A 27,055-nucleotide genomic window follows, 5' to 3' on the forward strand; every position below is an offset into this window, starting at 1 on the left:
CTTCTTCAAGAAGTTCATCTACGCCGATGACATCTGCTGTGCAACTCAGGCATCCAAGTTCGACATCCTCGAGGAAACACTCACGAAAGACATGTCTCTGATATCTGATTACTGTAAAAAATGGCGACTAATCCCTAGCACTGCAAAAACGGTATCATCTGTTTTCCATCTACACCATGCCTCGGCCTCGCGTGAGCTTAATGTGCAGCTTGGTGATACGAGAATCCGGCATGAAGCCCAGCCAGTCTATCTTGGCGTTACTCTCAATCGCACCCTGTCATTTCACGAACATCTCATAAAAACTGCAGCAAAGGTGGGCGCGAGGAATAACATCATTGCAAGACTGGCCAGCTCCTCATGGGGCGCCAGCGCTTCCACACTACGATCATCCTCTCTGGCATTATGCTATTCCACTGCAGAATACTGTGCCCCAGTATGGTTCCGTAGCCCCCATGTCCACTTGGTCGATTCCAAATTATATTCCTCCATGAGGATCATTTCTGGAACCATCCGTTCCACCCCGGTTCCATGGCTGCCAGTTCTTAGCAACATCGCCCTGCCAGATATTCGTCGGGATGCGGCATCATCTAAGTTCATTTCCCACGTCTACGCTCGACCGGACCTGCCAATATACGCGGATATCTTCGCCCACCCTGTCCAACGCTTGACGTCTCGTCACCCAATATGGTCCCCTACGCCTACACTGAACTTCTCTGTTCCAGTCTCTTGGAAACAGAGTTGGCAGTCAGCTGAGGTAAAGAACAAACACCTCATCACAGACCCCTGCAAGCATCAACCCGGCTTTGACCTAGCACGTTATGATTGGGCCCTCCTCAATCACTATCGAACAGGCCATGGCCGGTGCGCCGCTATGTTCCACCGCTGGGGAGCCAGAGACAACCCGAACTGCCCCTGCGGCTACAGACAGACTATGACCCACATAAGTCAACGACTGCCACCTCTCCAGATTCAAAGGAGGTCTCGAAACTTTACATCAGGCTCAACCTGACGCTGTTGACTGGCTACGGAAGAAGGGCAAACGCTAGAAGAAGAAAAGGGGATTGAACCTGGGATTTAGGAGCCTCAGGCATTAGAGTCTGTTTGTATAACCATTATGCTAACACCCCCCCCCCCCAAGAGACTCACTTTAAAAGTTCTATCCTAAGGGAAAGTGTGGCTCAGTTCCAGGAGTTACATACTTCCCCACTGTGAAACCTAATACCAGGCCAGACAGGTATGAGTCTTGCCATACATGTAAACCAAGCTCAAACCTTGTCACCAGATGGGAGGTGCTATGGCACTGGAGGAAACTGTTGTTGGCAGTGTCTCTCCCTCTCTCTACTCTCTTCTCTTTGTGTATGCCTTTCTATCTGAATAAAAAACTGGCCCAGAATTCTGAAATCACACACAGAGGGCCAGAAAAATATCAATAGATCACTTGGATTGGGCCCTGCTTTGCCATGTGTGTGAAACTGGTTCAAGTTCAACACCCATCACATTGAAGGAAACTTGGATGTTACGGTCTCTTTCATTTATTCTGTCTCTCTAAGGAAGAAAAGAAGAAGGAATGCAATTAATGCCCTTTTGTTTGTTTTGTTTTTACCAGAGCACTGCTCAGCTCTTATTTATGGTGGTGTGGAGAATGGAACCTGGAACTTGGGAGCCTCAGGCATGACAGTCTGTTTGCATAACCATTATGCTATCTCCCTCATCCCAAATGCCCTTTGTTCTGATTCTCTTCCTAGGCAACCTCTGGACTAGAGTTGGGTTTCCCATTTGGACCTATGTTTATTGTACTTGAACACAAAAATTTTTCTCAGTAACAAATATATTTCTCAATATAAGTGAATAAATTAATGGAATGTATATGTCTGTATATGTGCATGTGTGTGGTGAGTCTATACCCTAGTTCCTGAGAGCTCAACCCTTTCTTCTATTCTTCTCCTTCTTCATTTTTCTAAGATTTATTTACTTATTTTTACCAAAGGACTGCTTAGCTCTGGTTTGTGGTATGGAGGACTGAACTTGGGAACTCAGAACTTCAAACATGAGTCTTACATAACAATTCTTCTCTTTCTCCCACTGTAGATGAACCCTTCCTGAGAGACATAACTCCTTTGGTCTTCCTAGATGCTATCGGTGTCACATCAGCCCAGTACCAATGTTCTCTGTGAGATCCCAACTTAGCTTGGAAGCCTCCATTCATATTCATATCTTCACCCACATACTAGGATGCTCACAGCTTGAATATTCACTGTGAAGGGATTTTTCTGTCCCTATGACACATTCATACTGAGCCTTCTCTTCCCCCAGGGTCACATGTGAGTGAGTCACACTCACCAGTTTTCTCTGGAACCAGGGTTTGGTTTTACATCCCACAGAATGACAAATTAAAATGCTAGCCTGAAGATTAGTGGAGGGTGTGATGAGGTCTTGCCCAAGCATTGAAGGCTTTGATCCGAAAATGAAAACAACTCTTTTTTCCTTAGAACTCAAATCCAGATTCTAAAAGTAAAGGAAACTTTGCTGCAATGGTGGGGTTTCAATCCAGATAAATAAGCATTTTGAAACATTTAATAAGGGACTGAGGGGTGCACACATTGCTATGCACAAGAACCTTTTTGTTCATTTTGTGGGGCTGGAGATGGGGTGGAGTGGGGACCTTCACAAACAGTGAAGCAGTGTTGCAGGTGTCTCTCTTGCTCTCTAATTCCCCCTCCCCTCTCAAAATTTCTCTCTGTCCTTCAAATAAAATTTAAAAATAATAAAATTTAAAAAACATTTAAGAAAAGGCAAAGTATGCAGGCAAATTTGGAAACCTGCTGGCTAAACAATCTTAGGGATGAATCTATTCCAAACTCACTGAACTCTGCGAGTAGCTTGACTGATCTTGTTAAGTCTCTTGTTCCTATTTTAGTTTCTTTTTTTTTAAATATTTATTTTATTTATTTATTCCCTTTTATTGCCCTTGTTGTTTTATTGTTGTAGTTATTGTTGTTGTCGTCATCGTTGTTGGATAGGACAGAGAGAAATGGAGAGAGGAGGGGAAGACAGAGAGGAGGAGAGAAAGATAGACACCTGCAGACCTGCTTCACCACCTGTGAAGCGACTCCCCTGCAGGTGGGGAGCCGAGGTTCGAACCAGGATCCTTACTCCGGTCCTTGTGCTTTGCGCCACCTGCGCTTAACCCGCTGTGCTACAGCCCGACTCCCTTTAGTTTCTTATAGTATTAAAGGGAACAATGGTGATAATAATTTAAGTCCACAGTTAATTTTTTTTTCTTTTTGTCTCCAGGGTTATTGCTGGGGTTCGGTGCCTGCACTACGAATCCATTGCTCCTGAAGGCTATTTTTTCCCTTTTGTTTCCCTTGTTGTTTTATCGTTGTTGTTGTTATTGTTATTATTGTTGTTATTGCTGTCAGTGTTGTTGGATAGGACAGAGAGAAATCAAGAAAGATGGGGAAGACAGAGAGGAGAAGAGAAAGACGCCTGCAGACCTGCTTCACCACTTGTGAAGAGACCCCCTGCAGGTGGGGAACTGGGGGCTCAAACCAGGATCCTTAAGCCCGTCCTTGTGCTTGGCACCATGTGCGCTTAACCTGTTGTGCTACTGCCCAGCCCCCTTAATTTAATTATGTTTTAATTTACTTATTTATGAAAGAGAGAGAAGCAGAGCATTACACTGCCATATGTGTTGCCAGGGGGGGAACTAGAGTGACAGCATAAAGGCTGTCTAAAAAATTTCATACCTAAGGCTCTGAGGTCCCAGGTTCTATCCCCAGCACCACGATTTTTAAATTAATTTATTTATTTTTAATAATGATTAACAAGATTGTAAGCTAACAGGGTGACATTCCACATAGTTCCCAGCACCAGAGTTCTGTGTCCCATCCCCTTGATTGGAAACTTCCCTATTCTTTACCTTTCTGGAAGTATGGACCAAAGTTCTTTATAGGGCAGGGCCCAGCTCCACTATTAGCCAGAACTAAGCAATTTTCTGGTCTTTCTTTCTCTGTAATTTTTTTCTTCCATACAATAAAATAAGTAACAAATGTGTTTCCAGGGATTGAATTCAGGGCCTCAAGCTTTTCAATCTGCACTTTCCTACTAAGTCACATTTAGTGTATTTATTTTAGCCAGAGAACTGCTCAGCTCTGACTTATGGTGGTGCTGGGAACTGAACCTGGGGCTTTGGCACCTCAGGCATCACTAAGCTATTGCCCCAACCCCTAGAGATAATTTAAAAACACATATTTTACATATAATTAAAGACAATCCCACTCCTCTACCATTTCCACAAAACGACGTATTGAGTGAAAGTCTTTACTCCATTTAAATGATTCCTTTGTTCAAAAGGTGAGGGGGAGATGGCAGGAATATTTATTAACGATTCCTCTGCATTACCTTAATCTATCAATAACCTTTGGAGTCACAAGTATTATCTCTACTCTACAAACCATCTGGATAACATAATGAAGTTGCCAATATTAAACTTTACATCATAGTGATAAGATGAGAAACAAAGAGTGTTGGGGTGGCCTAAATGAATGTAATGAAAGCTGAACAGGCTGGATGAGTCTTATTCTTGGTTCAATATTTACCTATCTAAATGTCTTTCCATGCCATATAATAATTCAGTTTCCCCAGTCATGAGCTTTTAAATTTTATAAATGTATAACTATACACCTTGGTTGTTTTTGTTTGTTTTTTAGTTATTTTCCCCCTCTTTTATTTTCTTTTTTTCTGATAGAGGCAAAGAGAAATGGAGAGGAAGAGAGATGGGGAGAGACACCTACAGAACTGCTCCACAGCTCATGAAGCTTCTCCCTTGCAGGTGGGGGCAGGCGTCTTGTACCTGGGTCCTCTCCACAGGGTAACATGTGCTCTCTACCAGGTATACCACTGCCTAGCCCTGATACCTTATTTCTGTGGGTACTATATCCCACTTATATTGTGTAGTGTTTCAGAATTTTCCAAGTAATTTTCTTTTATTATCTAGGCAACTACTAAGAAAGGTTCTCTTGTGAAGATCTTTAGAATTCTGGTTGGCTTAGGTTTTCGTGATGGTTTTTTGTTTTTGTTTTTATTGTGGAGCTTCACCATTCTGGAATAACTTTTTCAAATAGACAGACAGATAGATCCAAAGACAGAACCAGAGAAAAAGGGGGAAGAAACCATAACACCAATACTTCCTTCAATGCAGGGGGACTGGGATCAAACCTGGGACATACACGGCAAAGTAGTGCACTAACCAAGTGAACTATTTTGCTTACCTGTCATTCGTTTGCTTGTTTTAACTATAATTACTGACAAACTACTTGGATCTTTCTTTTGTCAAACCAGTGGCCATAGAAACAAGAAGTCGGGAAGTTGGGCGGTAGTGCAGCAGGTTAAGCGCACATGGCACAATTGCAAGGACTGGCGTAAGGATCTTGGTTCAAGCCCCCGGCTCCCAACCTGCAGGGGAGTTGCTTCACAGACGGTGAAGCAGGTCTGCAGGTGTCTATCTTTCTCTCCTCCTCTCTGTCTTCCCCTCCTCTCTCCATTTCTCTCTGTCCTATCCAACAACAATGACATCAATAATAATTACAACAATAAAACAAGAGCAACAAAAGGGAATAAATAAATATTTTTTAAAAAAATTTAAAAAAGAAACAAGATGTCGATATACAAGTAACACTGATTATTACTCACAGCCATGGGACTGACAGCTTCATCAGTGCTTCATGCAAATTCATCAAGCATTATCTAAATGCCTACCCCATGCCAGGTGTCATTTACATGCTAGAAGGCACACATTAATTTCTTCAACATACCCTTCTTACAGAAAACTATCCCCTACATCATGTCTGCTTAAGAGTAACCTATGGGACCTGGTTGAGCGCACATGTTATTATGTGCAAGGACCCAGGTTTGAGCCCCCGGGCCCCACCTGCATTGCGTAAGCTTTGCAAGTGGTGAAGCAGGGCTGCAGGTGTCTCACTGCCTCTCTCCCTCTCTATCCCCCTTCCCTCTTGATTTCTGGCTGTCTCTATCCAATAAGTAAATAAAGATAATAAGAAAAAGAAATACGGGAGTCGGGCGGTAGCACAGTGGATTAAGCACACATGGCGCAAAGCTCAAGGGTCATTGTAAGGAACCCGGTTCGAGCCCCTGGCTCCCCACCTGCAGGAGGTTGCTTCGCAAGTGGTGAATCAGGTCTGCAGGTGTCTATCTTTCTCTCCTCCTCTCTGTCTTCCCCTCCTGCCTCCATTTCTATCTGTCCTATCCAACAACAACAACAGCTATGACAACAATAACAACTACAACAAGCACAACAATAAGGGCAACAAAATGGGAAAAATAGCCTCCAGGAGCAGTGGATTCATAGTGCAGGCACCGAGCCCCAGGAATAACCCTGGAGGCAAAAAAAAAAAAAATACACACACACACACACACACACAAAGAGTAACCTATAACCTAAAAAAATTCTGAAGGCAGACGACTCCACTGAACTCCCTTCCTGTTAAAAAGGCTCTTCAGCCTTGCAGAATGGTCACTTCCCAGCCTTTGGTCATCCTCCCTCTAGTTGTGGGGCTCACCCCACTACAGAGTAAGTAAGCTCTGCCTCTGCTCAGAGGCTTAGCATCAAGAAAGCTGTCCTAGCATTCTTAGTGCTGTTCATTGGAGTTGTAGGGGAGAAAAGAAAAGAAAAGAAAAGAAAAGAAAAGAAAAGCACATCTCTAGCCCTATACATCCATTCTTTTGTTCAGCTACACAGCCTTTCTTGTGAGAGAATGACACGACACAGCCCTGTGACACTGTCTCTTGGAACAGACACATGGTTAGAGACATTCTTCTCCAACTGAAGGGACGTAAAGACTCCATACAGACACACTGCATGCTTGCTTGCTCTTCCCCACCCTAGGGCCCAGCATTCTGAGTTCAGTGCCCAGGTGAGGTCATGGCAGATCCAACCACAAGAATAAAAGCATCTGGAATTCAGCCAACTTCAGAAACTCACCAATATACATCATACCCTCTGAATGATCTAAGTCCAGGGTCAAAGGGGCATAGAAATAATGGCTCCATTTGGTTAGATTTAATCTATTGTCAGTAATACAAAGATTATCCAAGGTTTCCCAGTAGGGAGAAAAGGCAGAAAAGCCATAAATAGCTTTTCTAGTTTATGCCATAAACCAGGAAAGTGATGGGCTTTCATCCAAAGTCTAAGATATATTTGGTACAGCTATGACATAGTTTCTGAAACCCTAGATGACTGTTACTTAAGCTGTTAGAGTCAGTGCTCCTCCAGACTTACAACACAAATATTCTTATGCTTTCCCAAAGTTGATGTCCCCCTATCTGAAATATCAAAACCACAGGTGGGAGGGGCCAGCTGATAGTGTACCCAGTTGAGTGCACATGTTACCATGCTCAAGGACCTGGGTTCAAATGCCTGGTCCTCACCTTCAGGATGGTAGCTTCATGAGCAGTGCTGCAGGTGTCTATGTCTCTCTCTCTCTCCCCTTTCCCCCCTCAATTTCTCTGCCTTCAGTCCTATCAAGAAGAAAGAAAGGGAGAGAGAGAGAGAGAAGAGAAGAGAAGAGAAGAGAAGAGAAGAGAAGAGAAGAGAAGAGAAGAGGGAAAAAGACGTGGATTTATTGTGCAGGCACCGAGCCCCAGTGATAACACTTGTGGCAATAACAATAATGAGACATTCTAAGGCTGAACAGTAAGTACGCATGAAAGTGGAAGTAGAAGAGGAGGGGGGCATAGGAGAGAAGGAAAGTATGCTTATCATCAGAAAGAGCTCATTTACACTGACGTTAGATTGTAGGCTAAAAAAAAAAACAAACCCTCCATCAGTACCCAGAGAGAGAGAAGGAAAAGGAGAGGAATATACGGAGATAGTTATGTTGTCATGAGTAGCTTGGAGGGGAAGAGTGGATTATATCAGTAAAAAAAAAGGGCACAACTATGTATAAATGTGGACAGATAGTTGTAGAGATGATGGCTGGCCCATGTCTACAACCTTAGGGGAACTTTAGTGGATAAACATCTGTATCTAGGTTTCCTCATTAGTAAAATGGATTTAATAACAACAGTTACTTTTTAGGGTTGTTGTGAAGATTAATCAAACTATTAAATGTGAGGCACTCGATGCACGTATTATAAGCTAAATAAATGTTAGCTATTCTTTTTATTATTTTGCTCTTCAAGTAACCTTTAACCGTCATATCTATGTATCTTTTTAGTGGATTGTTTAAGGTGTGGATTACCAACTCTACCCATATTAGAAAAAAATTACAATGTACAAAGTTCAGGCTTTCCTATCTTCCACCCTGTCAAGGCAGATTCCCCTTATGATTCTTTTAAATGCCAAGTTCAGAAGGTTGTCTCTTTGTATCTACACTCTGGTAAGGTCTGTGTTCTTACTGTGTCCTCCCTGTGTCTGCATTTTTTATTATGTTTTATTACGGAAATAATGATTTACAAGACAACTATCACATGATACCTTTTCTTATTCTTTTGTGATAGGTGTTTGCACAACACTGTGTCTGCATTTGAAGACAACACCTTCCTTTATTTATCAGACTCCTTTTTCAGAATCAGAATCCTACTTCTAGTTTTTAGTAGTGTCATGGCCGGTGCGCCGCTATGTTCCATCGCTGGGGAGCCAGAGACAACCTGAACTGCCCCTGCGGCTACAGACAGACTATGACCCACATAGTCAACGACTGCCACCTCTCCAGATTCAAAGGAGGTCTCGAAACTTTACATCAGGCTCAACCTGACGCAGTTGACTGGCTACGGAAGAAGGGCAAACGCTAGAAGAAGTAGTGTCTTGTAAATAATGGACATGAAAGACATACTTGCTAGGGCTAGCAAAATAGCACAATTAGGTAGCATGCTGCCTTACTGTGTGTACAACCCAGGTTCAAGCCCTGCCCCTACCACATGGAAGGATGCTTCAGTGCTGGAGATTTTCTCTCTCTCTCTCTGCCTTTCTTTTTTTAAAAAATATTTATTTATTTATTCCCTTTTGTTGCCTTTGTTGTTTTATTGTTGTAGCTATTATTGTTGTTACTGATGTTGTCGTTGTCGGATAGGACAGAAAGAAATGGAGAGAGGAGGGGAAGACAGAGAAGGGGAGAGAAAGATAGACACCTGCAGACCTGCTTCACCACCTGTGAAGCAACTCCCCTGCAGGTGGGGGCCGGAGGCTCGAATCCAGATCCTGACGCTGGTCCTTGTGCTTTGTGCCACATGCACCTAACCCACTGCGCTACCACTCAACTCCCTCTCTTTGCCTTTCTATATGAAAGAAGTCAGGCTACAGCAGCGAAGGCAGGAGACAAAAAAGAAAAAAACAAAAACAAAAAAACAGAGGGCCAGGCGGTGAACACACCTACCTGCAGGGGGTCCACTTCATGAGCAGAGACACAAGTCTGCAGGTCTCTCTCACCGCCCCACCTCTCTCAATTTCTCTCTGTCCTATCCAATAAAATGGAAAATATGGCCATAGTGTAGGCAGCGAGAGCCCCAGCAATAACTCTGGAAGCAAAAAAAAGAAAAAGAAAGAAAGATACTTGTTGACATGTAAGTGAGCTGGCTGGGTGCCTCTGTAGATCCAGAGGCACTAATAATTGCCTGGTTCTTCTGGTTTCTTGAATGCCTGGTCTCCAAAGAGGATCCTCTTTTCTCCCTACCATCACTCCAAGGCCTCCCCCAAGTTCTCTCTTCATACCTTGTTTCTGAATCCCCTGGTATTCTCCTAAACAATTGTCAACATAATTGCTATTATTCCAGCCACACTAGTGTTATTTTCTGTCTGTATAGAACACATTCTCCACCTTGAGGTAGGAAGAGGTTTCTTAGGACACACACACACACACACACACACACACACACACTAAACATAAAATACTGAAAAGATTTTACCAAAATTAAAGTGTCTGCTCAACAACAACAACAAAAAAGACAAATTACAAAAATGAGCAGAGGAAAAATGAGCAGAGAAAAAATGAGCAGAGAAGTCATACTACATATACCCAAAAAAATAGAACTTAAATCTAGAATAATAGAGAATTAAAAATATAGCAAAGAGAAGATGAAAGAGACAACTTAGAGTAGGGAAGATGTATACCTGAGGCTCCAGGTTTGATCCTTGGTACCATTATATAACCAGAGCTGAGTAGTGCTCTGGTTTCTGTCTTATTCTTTCTCTCTCAAGAAAATAAATGAATAAGTAAATAAATAAATAAATCTTTTAAAAAATAACAAAAGACTGTAGTGGAAGAAGATGACAAATTCGTGGTGGGTGTGGTGTGCTAACATGTATTGTTTACCTGTATACCTGTGACAAGTCTTGTAAATCAACATTCTTCCCAATAAAGTGATAAAAAGTTAAACAATGCAGTTATAAGTGGGCCAAAGACTTGATAATTCACAGAAAATATATTCATGACTAATAAGCACATGAGAAGGTGCTTGTTATTGGTTATGCATAAAATGCAAAACCACAATGAGATTCCATTTCACAACCGTTAAAATGACTACAATGAAAAAATTGGGAGTCGGGTGGCAGCACAATGGATTAAGCGCAAGTAGTGAAGCAGGCCTGCAGATGTCTGTCTTTCTCTCCCCATCTCTGTCTTCCCATCCTCTCTCGATTACTCTCTGTCCTATTCAAAAACAATGACAGCATTAACAACGATAATAACAACATTGATAACAAGGGCAACAAAAAGTAAAAAATAGCCTCTAGAAGCAGTAGATTGGTAGTGCAGGCACTGAGCCCCAGCAATAACCCTGGAGGCAAATAATAATAATAATTGATAACATTAAATGCTGGAGAAGCTATGTTGGGTTGTCAGAAAAAGTTATGACATATTTTTCTTTTTTTTTAATTAATTAATTAATTTATTTATTCCTTTTGTTGCCTTTTTGTTTTATTGTTGTAGTTATTATTGATGCCATTGTTGTTGGATAGGACAGAGAGAAATGGAGAGAGGAGGGGAAAGGAGGATAGACACCTGCAGACCTGCTTCACCGCCTGCGAAGCGACTCCCCTGCAGGTGGGGAGCTGGGGGCTCCAACCGGGATCCTTCTGCTGGTCCTTGTGCTTAGCGCCACCTGCGCTTAACCCGCTGCGCTACCGCCCGACTCCTGACATATTTTTCTATGGAAAAATGTGTCATGAGTGTTCCAGGAGGTGGCATAATGGATAAAGCAATGGACTCTCAGGCATGAGGTCCCAAGTTCAATCCTTGGCAGCGTATGTACCAGAGTGATGTCTGGTTCTTTCTCTCATTCATAAACAAATAAAATCTTTTAAAAATATGTCAGGAATCGGAGTCGGTTGGTAGCGCAGTGGGTTAAGCACACATGGTGCAAAGCTCGAGAACCCGCATAAGGATTCTGGTTCGAGGCCCCAGCTCCCCACCTGCAAGGAGGTGGCTTCACAAGTGGTGAAGCAGGTCTACATGTGTCTATCTTTCTCTCTCCCTGTCTTTCCCTCCTTTCTCCATTTCTCTCTGTTCTATCCAACAACAACGACATCAATAACAATAACAATAATTGTAGCAACAATAAAACAAGGGCAACAAAAGGGGAAAAAACAGACTCCAGGAAGAGTGGATTCATGGTACAGGCACTGAAGCCCCAGCAATAACACTGGAGGCAAAAATAAATAAATAAATAAAGTAAAAAAAAAAAAAGAGTCAGGACTTGTTCAACCGCCAACAGATTTTATTTGACTGTATTTAGGAAAACAGCTATCACGCAACCCAGTCCTCTCCAACACATTACCTGTTTTTCCTAGGGGAAAAAAATGAACAGGAAAAAAAGCAGTTTAACTTTCCTTCATAGACTTGTACTGGTTCAGCCTTGACAATCTGGAAGTGAACAGAGACTAAATACAGCTTTCCAAAATGTCTCGCTTTATTCTGATACCTCCTGTGACTTGCAAGTATTCAAATTCTAGCTTTGTGGGCAACTCCTCCTCCCCCTGCATCAATCAATACTTCACTGGGGCAGGGAAGAAGGTTCAATTTTAAAATTTTCCAGATTTCAAGCTAACTTTGGCAGAACACAAAAACAGAACTGTTAGATTTCTTCCACAGTGGCTTTCTGATTTACATAGGGAACCTGCTATTTCTGACAAAGCCTCCCACTAGGCCTCATTCTTGCCCATTTTGTTTTTCCAGTAAAAATTTCATAAAGGCAATGGAGAATAAGGAAAAAACTCACGGCAAAGCAAAAGAAAGAAGGCCTGACATGAAATAATGTCAAAAGCTGAAAGGGCTGGGTGGTAGCACACCTGGTTGAGCACACATGTTACAATGCTTACGGATCCGGGTTCAAGCCTCCCAGTCCCCACCTGCAGGGGGAAAGTTTTGCCAGTGATGAAGCAGTGCTGCAGGTGTCTCTTTCTCTCTCCTTCTCTATCTCCCCTACCCTCTTGGTTTCTGGCTATTTATATCCAATAAATAAAGATAAAAAAAATTAAAGATCAGGAACAACACAATAGATCCCTTTGTGGGCCCCCATAGGACCTTGCCCTCAACTTGGATCAACAATGGTAGAGAATGTTCCATTCTCCAAAGGGAGGCTGGACAATATACTCTATGATATACCTGAGGAAGATGGGTCCTGATATTGGGGCAGCTTGGAACATTCCTACTTATGACCACAGAATGTGAGCTCAGATCTACAAGGACGCAGAGGTCGCATATGCTCCTAAGCTGAATATGGGCCCCAGGTCACATCAAATCAATGGGGTTTATAATCAACAATATTTATAACCTTTCCCATATTTGGGAGCTACTCTCTTCCCTAATCCAGCTTTCTGGTCCTTCTGCCAGCCATGACACCATCTCCCCAGACAATAACTAGGATCCACCTGCATATCAGATTTCAGGCTCAGGCAAAACAACAACAACAACAAAACACTAGTATAGCCACAGGCCCTTTGGAATATAATTAAAACATGCCTACTAGCTATCTACAAAATGGAGGGCCCCCAACTCTTCCTCTGCACTATTCCAGCCTTTAGGTCCATGATTAGTCAACACTTTGTTTGGCTCTTTTCAGCCACCAGGTTCCAGATGCTACATGATGCCAACCAGACTTCCGTGGACAGACAACCCCACCAATGTGTCCTGGAGCTCTGCTTCCCCAGAGCCCTTCCCCACTAGGGAAAGAGAGAGACAGGCTGGGAGTATGGATTGACCTGTTAACGCCCATGTTCAGCAGGAAAGCAATTACAGATGCCAGACCTTCCACCCACAATGACCTTGGGTCCATACTCCCAGAGGGTTAAAGAATAGGAAAGCTATCAGGGGAGGGGATGTAATACAGAGCTCTGGTGGTGAGAATTGTGTGAAGTTGTACCCCTCTTATCCTATGGTTTAGTCAATGTTTCCTTTTTATAAATAAAAAATATTAAAGATAAGGAAGAGTTAACTAGGTGGAGACAGAATGTTTGTGAGTGAGAGAAGAGGGGTTCTACATATCTATCAGTTTTGTCTGATGTGGAGATCCATCCAGAAAAACAACTCATCCCAGTATCATCACCTGAGTTAAAGAACTGTGAAGTGGACTCATTACTGGCCCACTATACCTCTACACCAGCCAAAGTAAGGTAAAGTGCATTCAGGAAAAGGTGACCAATGGGAACTCTTACAGATAAATCTAAATATGTCTATATATCTATCTCTGAGAATGAGACACTATAGGTAGCAAAAGATGACATTTCAGAGAGGCAGAAAGGAACAAAGTGGAAATCAGCTAATAAGTGGGAATTTGACCAGGAACTGTATAAATGCCTTTCTTTTCTGCTTAAAGCTGATGCTGACACAAACAGGTAGATGAGGGGAAGGCAGCAGCAGGCTCCCTACCTGCAGGGGAATCTCTTCACAAGTGGTGAAGCAGGTCTGCAGGTGTCTACCTTTTTCTCCCCCCTCTGACTCCCCCTCCACTCTCCATTTCTCTCTGTGCTATCCAACAATGACGACATCAACAACAACAACAATAATAACTACAACAATAAAATAACAAGGGCAACAAAAGGGAATAAATAAATAAATATTTTTAAAAAGAAAGAAAATAATTCAAATGTTCTGTTACTGAAAAACACACACCAGTTAAAAACAACATATGAAAAAAGTGAAAAAGCTCATTAATACTTTTTTTATATTGATTACATGTTGCAATGGTAGTAATTTGGACCTTCTGCATAAAACTATCTGTATTATTCAAGTAATTTCGGTCAGTGGGAAGAGCACAGGAATTGTATGCATGAGGCTGTGGATATGAGCCCAAGTGTTATATATGCCAGAGCAATGCCCTGGTCTCACTCTCATTAAATAAATATGTTTTAAATTTAACATGTCTCTCTTTTTTTTAACTTTTAAAATATGACTACAAACAGCCCAGAAGACAGTGCAGTAGCTCGAGCTTTGGGCTTAAAAGTATGAGGTCCTGAGTCTGAGTCCCAGCACTGCCTGTACCAGAGTGATGCTGTGGTTATTATTCATTCTCTCTCTCTCTGTAAATAAATAAATCTTTAAAAATATTACTACCAGATAATTTAAACATATCATATAGCATTACTTCAAATATATTGCACCTTGTTTAATAATTGTATCTACTATTGAAAGTCATTTTATTGTATGTCAAACCTCTCTCTCTCTGTTTCTCTCTCTCCAGAGCACTGCTCAACTCTGGATTATGGTAGTGTATGGGACTTAACCTGAGACTCTGGAGCCTCAGGCATGAAAAACTTTTTGCAGGTATATCCCACTTCCACCCCTGATACTTTTAAACACCTCATACAAATGATTATTTTATCTATTTTCAAATCTCACACACACACAAAAACTGTTTATTTCTTTTCAGGGTGAGGGGAGGGTCTTCAGTGCTCCAAACCAACTTTCTCAGATAGAAAGAGAGGCAGAGAAAAGAGAGAGCTTCACAGTGGTAAAGCTTCTTTCAGTGCAGTGGTTGCTGGGTTCTACTCAGGGTCATGCTCAAGACAAAGCAAACATATTGTCCAAGTGAGCTATCCTGCTGGACCTATTTATTTTCTTAGTGCCTTCATTTACCTGTTAGGTAATAGGGAAATTTCCTTTATTAGGTAATAAAGAAACACCTACATACATATGCAATATTGGCCTATGAGAAAATGCTAGAGACATGGGAAAAGGAACAAGGTCTTAGAATATTTAAAAGAAAAGCTAAAAATAATCCACTTAATTACTCAGAAGAAATATTTAGGAAGCTAGTGGGCATTCCTTATATTTGGCAGAACAGCATAAGATCCAAAGAGAAGACAAATGACTAGCATGATAATATCAAGAAATTCTTGTATACTAAATATTTGGCATAAATATTTCATACTCAGCAAGATTAGTCTTTGATGATCATTATTGACTCTGGCTTTAAAATCAACTGGTAAGACATTTTTGGTTTTTAAAATACATGTGTATTCAAGAGGACTTACCAAATCATATCAAAATATCATACCAAACTGCTTAGTTCCAGTTAATTGTTTTATCTTATTTCATAAAATAGTATCCTTCAGAGAAATCCTTCTAAAAATTGAATATCTATAGAGATCATAAAGATTTTAATTTTAACATTTCCAGAAACCACAGAAAAAGACAAACTAAACACTAATTTATTAATATTTTGGTATTTAAATTTCAAAATATTACTTTACTGTTACAAATAATAAGTATACAGAGCAGAAAGTTTACTACTTAGCCTCACTTGTTTTAACAGGTTTTTATGGTGCTAAGAATAAACTATGGATCCTGAATGACTGGTAGGGTCATTCATTTTACTTGTCCCTAATAACCACTCTTTCCCTCCAGCCTTTTTTAATTTGCTTGGATGAGCTTATAAACTTGTTTCTGAAACCCTGCAGAATGTGGTTAGAGATAGAATTTTCCTTTGTAATGTTTAAATGTTTGGATCTTTCTATTCTAAATCTATACATGAAAAGGATTAACTTTTATAGTGTGTGTGGGTCTTTTTTTGGTTTTTTTTTTTTTTTTTGCCTCCAGGGCTATAGGTGGGGCTTGGTGCCTGTACTAAGAATCCACTGCTCCTGGAGGCCATCTTTTTCCCATTGTTGTTGTTGAGTAGCACAGAGAGGAAATGAGAGAGGAAGGGAAGACAGACACCTGCAGACCTGCTTCACTGCTTGTGAAGTGACCACCCTCCAAGTGAGGAGCCAGGGGCTCAAACTGGGATTCTTGCACCAGTCCTTGCACTTTGCACTATGTGTTCTTCACCCAGTGAGCTATTGCCTGACCCCCAATTTTTATAGTGTTTTAAGTCTCTAAGTCATTAAGCAGTCATCTAATTACTCATTTCATTTTATTTTGTAAATTATAAAACTATTAGTACTGAGAAAGGCATTTTAAAACAGTGTAAGTTACTATTTTCATTCTGCTTGTTCCAGTCTTTATGCAGTTATAATCACTGTATTATATATAATTCTGAAATTTCTTCCTTTTTAATTTACCACATTCTATATAATCACTATATTTATTTTGCTAAATTTATACCCTTTATTATATTGATATAGTTTTATTCATGGTATACCATGACAACATGTGCATTCAACTATGCATGCGACTGTCTGGTTCCCTAAAATTTATTCTATATATATATATATATATATATATATATATATATATATATATATATATATATATATATATATTTGTCTCCAGGGTTATTGCTGGGGCTGGGTGCCTGCAGTACGAATCCACTGTTCCTGGAGGCTATTTTCCCCATTTTGTTGCCCTTGTTGTTATTGTTGCCATTGCTGTTGTTTTTATTGTATAGAACAGAAAGAAATGGAGAGAGGAGGGGAAGACAGAGAGGGAGAGAGAAAGACAGACACCTGCAGACCTGCTTCACCGCTTATGAGGCCACCAGGGCCCTTGCAGGTGAGAAGCGGGGGAGGTGGGGGGTGCTGAACCCAGATTGTTTCTCTGGTCCCTGCGCTTCCCACCATGTGTGCTTAACCCATTGCACTACCGCCCAGCCCCCACTTTACTATCTTTTTTTAATGTCCTTACTAGGGAATTAATAGCTTACAGTTGACAGTAAAATAGAATAGTTTGTAAAATTTACTGTTTTTAGCTAAAGCTTATTATTATTTTTCCAATTCAATATTCTTTTTCTATACAATCAAAATTTGAAAGAAAAATTTAAATTATTCTTTTCTTTTATATTCTCCCTCTTGTTACTTCAATAATTCTTTTTATTTTGAGAAATGCTGATAATTGTTGAGCTGACCAATAAATAGGTACATGACAGTTCACTCTACTATTCTTTCTCTTGTGTATGAGTCAGAAAACACCCATAGTAAAAGCTTCTTTAAAAAGTATCTCAGGGGAGTCAGGCTGTAGCGCAAAGGGTTAAGCGCAGGTGGCTGCAAAGCACAAGGACCGGCATACGGATCCCTGTTCGAACCCCGGCTCCCCACCTGCAGGGGAGTCCCTTCACAGGCGGTGAAGCAGGTCTGCAGGTGTCTATCTTTCTCTCCTTCTCTCTGTCTTCCCCTCCTCTCTCCATTTCTCTCTGTCCTATCCAACAACGACAACAACAATAAAACAACAAGGGCAACAAAAGGGAATAAATAAATAAAATAAATATTTAAATAAATTAATTAATTAAATAAAAAGTATCTCAGCTGGAGCTGGGTGGTGGCACATCGGGTTGAACACACATGCTATCAGGACAAGGACCTAGGTTCAAATCCCAGTCCCCACTTTTGGGGGCAGGGGATGCTTTATGAGTAAAGCAGTGCTATAGGTGACTCTGACTCTCTCTCTCTTTCTCTCTATCTATCTCCCCCTACACTCTCAATTTCTCTCTGTATCTGTCCAATAAATAAACACATAAATCTTAAAAAAAACTTTTTAACAGTATCTCAACTGGTAGGGGAGGTAGCTCAGCCTGTTAGGACCCTGCCTAAGATGCTCCAGGTCTCAGGTGCAATAACCAGTATCACCTTAGAGTAGAACTGAGCAGTACTCTGGGTGGTCAGTCTCTCTCTCTTCCCTTTCATCTTTTCATGTGTGTGTGTCTCTCTCATTAAAATATTAAATAAAATGTATTTTTAAAAATACATCAATTAAATATTTGAAATCTTATATAACTTTGTAAACCAGTTAAATCACTAATAAAAAGTAAAAAATCAATAAAATATGTTTTTAATAAAATTAAAAATATCCCTTTTCCACTGCTAGAATCACCACTTTTACTCTATTAGTTTTCTACCCACTGTTTCATGTTTCTGTTGTGGAAAATCACCCTGGAAGTTAAGAGTAACTAACTGGCTTCCTATATGATTCATCTTGTTTCCTACTTACTAAACTTAGTCACAATCACGTCTATTTTAGGCCCAGCTATTTGCAAAGGGCTAGAATTCATTTTTTAAAAAAGGTTTTTTGGAAGATCCCATGCAGATAGATGGCACTTTAAGCCTACAAATCTTCTCCAATCTTTTCCTGTCTATAAGATATGGTAAAGGAAAAGATATGCTTATAAACTTAATAATTGTCTCTCCAAAGAAAGAAATCCTTGATTTGAAGCCACTTCTTTGGTATAAATATTTCCAACATGACCAATGTAGAGTAACCAACATGATGTCATGGGAGTTGGAAATAGAAAGGGAGGTGGGAGTAGACCATAATACAACATTTCTGGGAGTCGGGTGGTAGTGCAGTGGGTTAGGCGCACATGGCGCGCAAAGCGGCGTAAGTATCCGGGTTCGAGCCCCCGACTCCCCACATGCAGGGGCGTTGCTTCACAAGCGATGAAGCAGGTCTGTAGGTGTCTATCTTTCTCTCCCCCTCTCTGCCTTCCCCTCCTCTCTCCATTTCTCTCTGTCCTATCCAACAATGATGACAACAACAACAGCAATAATAACTACAACAATAAAAAACAACAAGGGCAACAAAAGGGAAAATAAATAATAAATAAATATAAAAAATAAAAAATACAGCATTTCTACCAAGTGGACATAATGCACATAAACAACCTCAAGAGTACATAAATAATGAAAGGCAGAATGATGAATTGCTTTAAATATGACTTATTTATAAACACTGACATCTTAATAAAAGTTATTTATTCATAGTTTTATATAATATAGTGCTAAATAATGGCTATATTTATCAGTTTGCAAGATCCCTGAAATTTTAATAATGAGCTCTAATGGACTGGGGTACAAAACAGTAATGGAACAAGATTTAAAAGAAACATATATATATGTTAAAACCCACATAACAAAATTTACCATTTTAACCATTCTTAAGTGGATAACTCAATGGCCTTAATTTCACTCACATTTTGTGCAATCATCTATCCACTCCCAGAACTTTTCTGTTATTCCAACAGAAACTCTATACCCACTAAATAATAGTTCCCAACCTCCTTCTCTCCCTGATCCCTGATAATGTCCATTCTACTTTCTGACTCTGAGTACTTGACTATTCAAGATACTTCACATACATTCTATTTTGTGTCTGAACAATCATACTAAATTAGTGTTTTCGAGTCTCAAGATTTGAGGATGTATTAAAATATCATTCTTTTTAAAGTGAAAGCAGAATTTTAAGATCAGCATGTAGAGTCACTTATGGCCCAGGTAGCCATGCCTGGCTGGAAGAAGAGTGTGTAGGTACCACTCCATCTTGTTGCTTCAAAGGAATAATAAGCCTACTCTAGATTCATGAAAGGAGCTGAGAAGAAAGTGTAATGGTGATACAAAAGACTCTCATGCCTGAGGCTCCGTAGTTCCAAATCCAATCCTCAGCACCACCATAAGCAAGAGCTAATCCGTGCTCTTGTCTTTCTCTCCATCATCTTCCTGTATCTCCCCCCACCCCTTCAATCTCTCTCACTAAAATAAATAAATTATTTTTAAAAAATAGATTCATGGAGGTACAGAAAACCATAGGAATTCTCTCTACAAAAACACAAGCTGAGTGGGGAGGCCCACGACAGCTATTGTAGGAAGTATAAGGTAGAAGAATGTGCCATTATTTCACTATCTTTCTTGTTCTTTTTTTTTTCTTTCTACCATTGCAATAGCATAGCAATAGCTGGGGTTCAGTGCCTACATCACTCCACAATTTCTCACTGTCATTTTTGCCTTTTTCTTTATTTTTGACAGAAAGTGAATGTGTGAGAGAGTGAGAGGAGAGAGACATAAAGGAGACATACCTGTATAACTGTTTCATTAGCTGTTAAGTTTCCCTCTTGAAGGTAGGAACCCATGGTTTGAACCCAAGCCCTTGTGCATGACAGTCTGTGTGCTCTACTGGGTGACTGAGTCACCACCTGCACCCGCCATTATTACCTTTTCAATAAAGCCAAACTAGCATTTCAATCTAAAAGAAATCTAAATTTGCAATCAACAACTTTTTGAGTTCCCCAGAATAGCGATTGTGAACCACAGAGTGTGGTTTCCTGAGCAACATAACCATGAGTTAAAAGTAAGGGAGTCGGGTAGTAGCGCAGCGGGTTAAGCGCACATGGCGCCAAGTGCAAGGACCGGAGTAAGGAACCCGGTTCAAGCCCCCGGCTCCCCACCTGCAGGGGAATCGCTTCACAGGTGGTGAAGCAGGTCTACAGGTGTCTGTCTTTCTCTCCCCCTCTCTGTCTTCCCCTCCTCTCTCCATTTCTCTCTGTCCTATCCAACAACGATGACATCAACAACAACAACTACAACAATAAAACAACAAGGGCAACAAAAGGGGATAAATAAATAAATATTTAAAAAAAATTTTTTTTAAAGTAAGACAGCTCATCTGGGAGAGCATGTGCTTTAACATGCACAAGGGCCTGGGTTTGAACTCCAGCCCCACTTAGAAGCAACATGAAGATGGGCCAGGGATATGGGGAAGATTCCCATGGATGGTGGAGTGGTGCTATGGTATCCCTCCCTCTTTCAGTGCCCCCTTCCTATAAACAAATGAAAAACAACAACAACAAAAACACATCTGCCCTGGGAGGAGGCTGCTCATCTGAGATATAATGGAGCAATAGTGCCCTGCATTCGCTCCCCAGCACTGTGTGTGTGTGTGGGGGGGGGGGGGGGGGGTGAGAGGAAGAAGCAAACAAGAGCAAATTCCTTCATATATATATGTGTGTTCTGTTTATTTTTATTTTGTTGACTTGAGACAGAGAGATACAGAGGGAAAGTGGAGATAGATAGATAGGCAGACAGACAGACAGACTGACAAAGAGACAGACACCTACAGCACTGCTCCACCACTCATGAAGCTGGGGAGTTAAGCCACATCCCTGCACATGGTAATATGTGCCACTACCCAGCCCCTGAAAACTCTTAGTTCCTTTTTTTTTTTTTTCTTGCTTCCAGGTTGTTGCTGGGGCTCAGTGTCTGCACCATGAACCCGCTGCTCCTGGAGGCTTTTTTCCCTTTTGTTGCCCTGGTTATTTTATTGTTGCTGTGGTTATTATTATTGTTGTTGTTATTGATGTCTTTGTTGGGTAGGACAGAGAAATGGAGAGAGGAGGGGAAGACAGAGAGGGGGAGAGAAAGGCAGACACCTGCAGACCTGCTTCACCGCCTGTGAAGTGACTCCCCTGCAGGTGGGGAGCCGGAGGTTCGAACCAGGATCCTGACGTCGGTCCTTGAGCTTTGCGCCATGTGCGCTTAACCCGCTGTGCCACCGCCCGACCCCCAAACTCTTAGTGTCAACCCCACACCTACAGAATCCAAAATTCTGGAGGTGGGGCTCAGTAACTTGGTTTTGAAGAAGCACTTCAGCTTATGCTTAAGCATTTTCAAGTTAGGGGTCCTCTGATCTATGGTAGTAACTCTAGATTCCAAAGATTGAAGTCTAAAATAAAAGGTTCCCCGAAAGTCAGGCGGTAGCACAGTGGGTTAAGCGCAGGTGGCGCAAAGTGCAAGGACCCACATAAGGATCCCGGTTCAAGCTCCCAGCTCTGCACCTGCAGGGGCGTCACTTCACAAGTGGTGAAGCAGTCCTGCAGGTGTCTATCTTTCTCTCCTCCTCTCTGTCTTCCCCTCCTCTCCATTTCTCTCTGTCCTATCCAACAACAACGACATCAATAACAACAACAATAATAACTATAACAACAACAAGGGAAACAAAAGGAAATAAATAAATATTTAAAAATATTTATTTTAAGAAAAAAAAGGTTCCCCAAGCCATCTCCCGGTGTTGAGAACATGTGTGAGCCTGATAGAGCTTAGGGAGAACCACCCCCATCTTTGGATGGAGGTCTGAGAAGATGACCTCTTGGTAAGTCTCTCTCAACCGAGGTGAGCATAAGGGGGGAAACTCAGACTTGGTTCTTTCCTTCTTGACTCTCAGGCCCACAGATACCCCAGTACTTCCCTCCATTAACTGCAGGCCACATGGCCACAGATTCACTCATTCAAAGTCACCTTCTGATCACAGAAGAACACACCTTATCACACACTTCATCACACACCTCAGACCCCAGACAAGAGAGATTCCAAACTATGTGGCCTTTTGATATTCATCTTCTCTCTGTCTCACCCTACGGGTTTAACCCCTATGCTTCTCTCAAATACCTTTGGATAATTAAGTTGCTTGTGTTATGGAAAATAACTGTCTTGTATCTCATCAATTCCTGTCATACCAACCCCCTACCTTAGGGGAATGCTGACTGTTAAGAAACCTGTAATTTCTGTCATATTGCAACAATAATTACCTCCATTGCTTTTCTATTTAACTCATGTCCACTTTGCTAATAAACGGACTCTAGGATTCTGGGACTCTAAGGACTCAGATTCTAGATTCACGCTAAGAGTCCCCTGGTGTCTTTTACTTCGTGTCACCCCTGTCGTGAGCGAGAAAGAACCAGCCCGTTGCCTTTCCCCTGGAGGACACCCTGCCGGAGAAGGAGAGAGACACCCTGAAATCTGGCGCCCAACGTGGGGCAGAATTTCCCGACCCCAAGCACCCGGTTGAAAAAAATGCTGGCCCAACCGTAGAGGATCGGGACCGTGACTCCAGGAATGAAGAAGCAGTACCAAAGTACATCGTAAGGTAACCCCGAGGCTCTCGTTTGAGTCCCTGTGATCTTTCTCTCCTTCTCCCTATCCTTCAAGCTCCAGGGAAGCTCGTGGAGTGGACGCAGAGAAGGAACCTCAGCAGATCAGAACCCTGGCCAGGCTCTGAGAAACTGAGTGTCCTTCCCATGTTTAATCTTAAACGAGTCTGACCTAATTTTTTCCTCTCCCACTTTTGTGGCATTTTGTTCTATACCCTCTCCTAATTTCTGAGTCAATCAGACATTAAAGTGGACCTAGGCATGGTCTTAAAACTGCTATTTACTGCTTAAAAGGAAAACGCAAAAGATAAAGCTTTTTTGTGACAGCCAGAGCCCTCAGAAAACGATTAAACCAGTTCTGAGTGAGATATTACCTGGCTAGCAAGTTATTCTTTAAAGAAAGAAAGAAATCAATCAAACAAGACGGTCTCTTTAACTTAAAGGTTATTAGAGAACCAGCACACACTTTTGATAGCAATTCAATGATTTGTTTCTTTAAAAATCTAAAATGTACCTTAGCCCAGAAAAGAAACTTCTAAATTTTTTTCTAGGCGGGGTGGTAAACTAAGCCTGCCTGTTCCATCCGTGCAGCCAATCACATCACAGAGATCCTGCTCCACAGATTGGCAAAGACTGCAGTCAGTCATTCCTCTAGCCACACCCGCCCCTCCTGGGGTCGGGGTGGCGGGGGGAGTGGCTGTGAGCTAAGGAAAAAAATTTTTTTCACCAAGAATGTCTGTTTTAAATTTGTGCGCTAACTTTGTTTTCACTAATGTGTGTTAACCCTCTGAAATAACTAGATTTTGTTTTAAGTTTTAAATAAGATTTAGTTAAGCTGAATGTGATTTTAAAGATCCTGACTTGTAGAGTTGGCACACCTTTACCAGACTAAAATATAAGACAGTTTCATCCTTCTGATAGCTAATATCAGCATCAATTCATTAGTTAAAAGATTTTCTGAGATCTCTAGGCATGGTAAAATGCCTCTACAGTCTCTCTCCCTCTTGTGAGAATTGTAAACCTTAACAGCACCCCAATACCAACTGCCACTGTTTGTTAATTTGTTAATTCCATGTTTGAACTGGCTTTCTAATAACCCAGTCAGTGTAGAGCAGTGGCCTTGCCAGGAATAAAGGGTTAAACATGATATTCCTGGCCTGATAAAATTTTTTTTATTCAGCAGATGTGATTCAACAAAATTATTTAGTCTAATATTGTCATCTAAAATAAATGTAACAGTAAAAATTTAATTTTAAACATTTAAGCTATGAGGTTTATCTTAGCTTTTTAAGTGAAAGATCAATTAAGTTGTGTACCCACCCTTGTTTATAGCTGCCCTAAGGGTGTGATAAGCTTTGTGATAAACAAAGATTCTAACAAACTAAGTTTAAAATTGTTTAAGTGATTAAAAAAAAAAATAGCAAGCATTTTATCATGTCAACACATTAGGTATTGACTTTCTATAACATACTGGTATATTTTAATAAAGAGCCTTCTAAAATCATATGAAGGAACTCAAGCCAATTCTAACCATTAAACTTCTAACTTGGTACACATTATTTTCTCTTAAGTAAATAATTATAGGTACAATCTACAGATGAAGAACCGACTGCTCATATGGTAAGATTTAAAACTAAACATTTTTTTTTTATTTATGGGTGTGTGATGACTCCTAAAGTCACTCATATCCTAAAATTTTTTTTTTTCATTTTTTTACAAGCGTCTTAAATTTTAACGCTTGACCTGCCATAGTGAGAGCACTTTACTGGCTCCTGCTTTGTTTAATTAAGATCCTGCTATTCAGAATTTGAAGACTAATTCCCATTGATAAAAGCCAGTGCTTTCTGGCAGATTGATGTAACTCACCTGCCCATGTTTGGTAAACAATTTTTTTTCTCAATTGGTACTTTTTCTAAATTTATGTGGGCTACAGCTCAAACAAGAAAAACTATAACCCTTAAGCTCAATTAATAAAAAAAGAAGGGGAATGCACCCCCCAGTATTCAGTTGGCTAAAGTATCAATGAAGTAACTTTACTAAACCTTCTTAATATTTACAGAAATCCGAATTGTCCATTTATTATATCTCATTGACAAAGCCACCCAATTTATAGTGACACATAGTCATAGAGACACATTTTTTTTCTTTTTTCTTTTTTCAATGCTGGAATGTTTGTTTTCCTTTTATTATGGTGTATGACATTACTGCTCTTGGAAAACCCAGAGTCCCTGTTGGCAAGTCCTTACCATTAAAGGACACCATGCCTGTATATACTCCAGCTAACCTCACCAGCCCACCCAATTCTCTTTCTGCTGACCTAGTTTTCGTGTCAGTTCTTCTCTACTTGGTCCTTGCCTCCTAGTTTTTCTTATTCCACAGCTGACCCTCTATGAAGAAGAAGAATTTCATCAGCTGGCGCTGACCCACCAGAGGACCAGGCGTGCTGTTTCTTCCCCTGGACATCACATCAACTGACTGCATCGCTTAAACTTGCTGGTGGACTTTGGGACAATCTCTCTACGCTGCTGGACGCATTGAAAATCAGCTCCAACAGTCCGTTGACTTTACCTCTGACAGCTTGGAATCTCTCCAGAGACAGATAAACTCCCTTGCCAAGGTGGTACTCCAGAACTGCCATGGTTTGGACTTGATTTATGCTAAATAGTGTGATCTTTGTCTAGAAAAATGTTGTTTCTTTTGTAAATGAAATTAGATTTGTAAAACCGAAATGTTAATATCTTGCACAAACTTAGCTGTGATATTAAGAATTCCTTTTCCCCTTTCAATACTAACTCCTGGTTCTCTTCTCCTTTAACTGCTTGGCTTCTACCTCTCCTAGGCCCTTTGCTAGCTATGGTAGCTCTATCGCTGATTATTCCTTGCCTCATTCAATTCCTCAAGAAACGCATACATGACATAATTAATGTTACAGTACAGAGAGTCTCAGTTCACGCTTACACTCGTATTCCTTTAGAGGAAAGAAATGCTCTAACTGACATTGATCCATAAACACAGTTCATTAAAGAAATTAGGAGGAGATGTTGGGAACATGTGTGAGCCTGATAGAGCTTAGGGAGAACCACCCCCATCTTTGGATGGAGGTCTGAGAAGATAACCTCTTGGTAAGTCTCTCTCAACCGAGGTGAGCATAAGGGGGGAAACTCAGACTTGGTTCTTTCCTTCTTGACACTCAGGCCCACAGATACCCCAGTACTTCCCTCCATTAACTGCAGGCCACATGGCCACAGATTCACTCATCAAAGTCACCTTCTGATCACAGAAGAACACACCTTATCACACACTTCATCACACACCTCAGACCCCAGACAAGAGAGATTCCAAACTATGTGGCCTTTTGATATTCATCTTCTCTCTGTCTCACCCTACGGGTTTAACCCCTATGCTTCTCTCAAATACCTTTGGATAATTAAGTTGCTTGTGTTATGGAAAATAACTGTCTTGTATCTCATCAATTCCTGTCATACCAACCCCCTACCTTAGGGGAATGCTGACTGTTAAGAAACCTGTAATTTCTGTCATATTGCAACAATAATTACCTCCATTGCTTTTCTATTTAACTCATGTCCACTTTGCTAATAAACGGACTCTAGGATTCTGGGACTCTAAGGACTCAGATTCTAGACTCACGCTAAGAGTCCCCTGGTGTCTTTTACTTCGTGTCACCCCTGTCGTGAGCGAGAAAGAACCAGCCCGTTGCCTTTCCCCTGGAGGACACCCTGCCGGAGAAGGAGAGAGACACCCCGAAATCCCGGGTATTTCATAAATGTACATTTCCATTCATAATCTTAAATGAAGTATAAGGGAATGGATAGAGGAGGAATTATATTAATGGAAGGGGGAATCATAACATTAAGACTTTAAAAATCACTTGTAAATATGACTCAGGAAATGTCTGTCAAAGATTAAACAGCAAAACCATCTACCACTGCACACACTTTACTCCTGGTAGCCC

General features: G+C 41.0%; 1 protein-coding gene across 2 annotated transcripts in view; it reads right to left on the minus strand.

Annotated features, from left to right (window-relative positions):
• Positions 1 to 27,055, minus strand: part of ANXA4 (annexin A4) — an 85,673-nt gene that overhangs the window by 49,084 nt on the left and 9,534 nt on the right. The window contains exon 1 of one of the 2 annotated variants that reach the window (XM_060187165.1): positions 9,396 to 9,486. The exons of the other annotated variant lie outside the window; for it this stretch is intronic. The gene's annotated coding sequence lies outside the window, so the exon portion shown is untranslated. Of the gene's footprint in view, positions 1 to 9,395; positions 9,487 to 27,055 lie in introns of those variants that run through there. 2 annotated transcript variants of the gene reach the window in all.

This window comes from Erinaceus europaeus, chromosome 3 (assembly GCF_950295315.1).
Source record: "Erinaceus europaeus chromosome 3, mEriEur2.1, whole genome shotgun sequence".
NCBI classification, from domain to species: domain Eukaryota; kingdom Metazoa; phylum Chordata; class Mammalia; order Eulipotyphla; family Erinaceidae; genus Erinaceus; species Erinaceus europaeus.